The 4,004-nt window shown below is 46.9% G+C and overlaps 1 protein-coding gene across 1 annotated transcript in view; it reads left to right on the top strand.

The window, feature by feature from the left end:
* Positions 1–4,004, top strand: part of LOC125482830 (ribosome biogenesis protein BRX1 homolog) — a 15,917-nt gene that overhangs the window by 739 nt on the left and 11,174 nt on the right. The gene's annotated exons all lie outside the window — the stretch shown is intronic.

The following is a 4,004-nucleotide window of genomic DNA, read 5'->3' as shown; positions in this document are numbered from 1 at the left end:
TTCAACAGTCTGATAATGGCTGGAAAGAAGCTGTTCCTGAACCTGCTAGTGTGTGTGTGTTCAGGCTTCTGTATCTTATGCCTGATGGAAGAGGCTGTAGGAGATCATTACTGGGATGCAATAGCCTCAAATAATGTAACTTGTATGCCTCAGTCTTTTTGTTCTGTACATCCTTTGCTTGCTGTGATCTACCTGTACCACTCATAAACAAAGCTTTTCACTGTATTTCGGTACATGTGACAATAAAATCAATCAATCTATTGGTATGTGTTTTCAAACTTTTATTCTTCTGTCTGATTGAAGAGGATGGAAAAGAGTATCACACGGGTGGTAGTGGTCTTTAATGATGTTGGCTGCTTTCCTGAGTCAATGGAAAGAAGGCTGGTTTAAGTGACGGACTGGGCTGTGTTTACAACTCTCTGTAATTTCCTGCGGTCTTGGGCAAAGCAGTTGCCATACCATGCTGTGATGCATCTGGATAGAATGTTTTCTATGGCACAGATATAAAAATTGGTAAGAGTTATTGTGGACATGCTGAACTTCTTTGGCCTTCTGAGGAAGTAGAGGTGTTGGTATGCTTTCTTGAGTGCAGCATTGACGTTGATGTACCAGAACAGATTGTTGGTGATCATCACTCCCAGGAACTTGAAGCTCTCGACCACCTCTACCTCAGCACCACTGATACAGACTGGGGTCTGACCTCCACTTGGCTTCCTGAAGTCAATGTCCAGCTCCTTCATTTTACTGATGTTGAGGGAGAGATTGTTGTCCTTACACCATGCTGCTAAGCTGGCTATCTCCTTCCTGAACTCCGTCTCATCGTTGTTTAAGATTCAAACTACAAGACTGGTCTCTTAAGCAAATTTGTAAATGGAGCTGCATTTGGTCACACAGCCATGAGTGTACAATAAGTGCTGATTACAGTTCTTCCGGTTCATCCATGGTTTCTGGTTGGGGAACATTCGGACTAATGTAGAGGAGACCACATTGTGAGCAGCGAATGCAATAGACTAGATTGTGGGAAGTGCAGGTGAAGCAGGTGTTTGGGCCTTTGGATACTGAGGAGGGAGGTGGTAGGAAGTTGATGAGCAGGTGTTACACCTTCTGCGGTTGCAGAGGAAGGTGCCATGAGATTGTGGGAAGTCGTTGGGAGTGAAGGAGGAGTACACCAGAGTGTCCCAGAGGGAACGATCCCTGTGCAAGGCTGACAAGGAAGGGTAAGGCATTATGTCTCTGGTGGTAGTATCTCATTGGAGGAGGCATTAATGGTGATTAACGATCCTCTGGATGTGGAGAGTGAAGACGGGGGATCCTATCAGTGTTCTGGGTGGGAAGAGAAGGGGTGAGAGTAGAAGTTCCCAAGAACCCCACAAAGGGACAGGCATAACTGGGGCCAAATTGGGTACCCACGACCACCCCTTTGACTTTCAAGTGAGAGGATTTAAAAGAGAAGTTGTTCAGAGTGAGTACAAGCTTGTCCAGGCAGAGCAGGGTGGTGGCGGCGGAAGTGGAAGGTAGAGATCAAAGCAGGTTGTGTGGGGTTCAGGGAGCTATGTGCTTGGAAGCAGTGGAGGGCAGATCACCGGATGAAATGGAATTAGTGACTGTAGTGGACACAATGGTCTGGTGTTCAATGGTGGGGCCATGGTCCGGAGGAGGTATTTGAGAGCTGTTGTCCAGTGTCTGTAGAGGTCAGTACACCAGACAACAACAGCATCCACTGTTTTTGTAGGCTTGATAACAAAGTCAGAGTTGGATCTGAAAGCACAGAGTGCAGTCAGTTCACTGGGAGATAGGTTGGACTGGGGGCCTGGGGGTGCAGGTGGATGGAGGTGGTGGTGAAGGCAGAGAAATTGAAAGTGTCATGTTGATAGTTCTCGATGAACAAGTCGATTGCAGGTAAAAGGCCAGAGGGAGGGTTCCAGCTGGAGGGAGTGTGGGAGGTGGGTGAAAGTGTCTGTCAGATGGGGAGAGGACTCTTGTCTGAAGAAATGGGCACGGTGGTGAAGGTGACGGAAAATGAGTTCAATGTCATGTCATGGCAGAAACTCATTGAGGTGGAGACGGTGATAAAACCGAGCCCTTTACTGAGTACAGAGTGTTCAGCATCCAGAGGGCAGAAGGGCTAGTAAATATTGGACAAGATGGGGGTTTAGGAGAGGAGATGGAGACAGAGAGAAGGGGAGAGGAAGAAGGTTCAGGAGGGGTGTGGGTATCTCTGAGTTGTTGCAGCTTGTGTTCCTTAATGCCTGAAAGGAAAAGAAAAAGTTTATTGTTAAGACATGGAAAGATTAGGAAAATGAAGTGGAATGGGGCCTGGGGGGAGTTTCAGTGTGTGCACATGGCAGCACATGACATTAAGGTGGATCTCAGGATACAGCAAGAACAGCTGTACATCACCAACGCTTAATGTCTGTGCATAAAAATGACCCCAACCTTCAACACACTACCGTGTTCGCTGGCCAATATCTCTGTCTTGGGCCTGCTGCAATGTTTCAGCGAAGCTCAATGCAAGCTACAAGAACAGCACCTCATTTCACCTTCAGGACTCCATATTCTGTTCAATCATTTTAGAGCTTGAACACCTCCTTCCAGGGCCTTTACCCGGCCCCACGGCCCAGGCCCTGTCATTACACAGGCTCCTTTCAGCACAGCCAGCCCATTCTCACCCACTCATGGTCCGCATTATGAGTTCAGTTCTGAGGCAGGGTCACCGGAGTCGAAACATTAACTCTGTTTCTTTCTTCACGGATGCTGCCAGGCCTGCTGAGCTTCTCCAGCAATTTTGTTTTTGTGGCATTATGAGATTTTCTTTCTTAGTGAGTTGAAGAAATTTAGGGTTAGTTAGGAGGTTGTACTGGAGAAATTAATGTGCCTGAAAGTTGACAAATCCTTGGGACCTGGCACATGACAGTTTATTTTAGTTGTTTATGCAATGTAGGGTCACAGGCAAGACCAGCATTTATTGCCCTTCCCAATTGCCTAGAGCCATATTGTTGTGGATCCGGAGTCACATGTAGCCAGACCTGATGGTCTACATCCCAAAATACTGAAGGTGATGACGATAGGATAGTCCATGTTTTGGTGATTACCTTCCAATGTTCTGCAGAATCGGGAATGATTAATGTGGATTGGAAGTTTGTAAATGTCATCCACTATTTCAGAAGGGGGCAAGAGAGAGAGAGAGAACTGGAAACTACCAACCTGTTAATCTTCCATCAGGAGTAAGGAAAATGTGAGCATCTATTCTAAAGGATGGGCCGTATGGATACCTGATTTATAATGATCTGATTGGTCATAGTCAGCATTGAATTTGGAATGGGAAATCATGTTTGACAAATTTATTAGAGGTTTTTGATTGGAGAAGAAGTGGGCAATTCTGTCCAACAAACCTGCTGCACCATTCCTGGCTGAACTGATAATCCTCAACACCACTCTCCTATCTTTTCCTCGTAACCCTTCATTCCCTTACTGATTAAAAATGTCTGTCTCAGCCTTGAATGTACTTGATGACCCAGCCTCAATAACCCTCTGTGGAAAAGAATTCCACAGATTCACTGTCCTCTAAGAGAAGACATTTCCTCCCCAGTTGTGTTCATACTGGACAACTTGTTACTTTGCACAGAAGGCATTGAAATGTTCATACAGCCAAGATTGTACAGAAGGTGGGACAGATTCAATCGGCTGAAAGGCCTGATCCTGTTGTATGAAGAGCTGGAATGAACAGGGTGGTCTGAATGGCCTCCTTTTTCACCAGAACATTTTTCAGATTTTCACCATATTATACAGGAGCCTGTCTTAAAAAACAATGCCATTTATACCTCCCCTCAGCACTGACCCTCCAACAGTGCCGCGCTCCCTCAGCACTGACCGTCCGACAGTGCCGCGCTCCCTCAGCACTGACCCTCCGACAGTGCCGCGCTCCCTCAGCACTGACCCTCCGACAGTGCCGCGCTCCCTCAGCACTGACCCTCCGACAGTGCCGCGCTCCCTCAGCACTGACC

Source organism: Rhincodon typus, chromosome 3 (assembly GCF_021869965.1).
Source record: "Rhincodon typus isolate 14 chromosome 3, sRhiTyp1.1, whole genome shotgun sequence".
NCBI classification, from domain to species: domain Eukaryota; kingdom Metazoa; phylum Chordata; class Chondrichthyes; order Orectolobiformes; family Rhincodontidae; genus Rhincodon; species Rhincodon typus.
The sequence above is the reverse complement of the archived record's forward strand: the minus strand, read 5'-3'. Positions and strand labels throughout refer to the sequence as shown.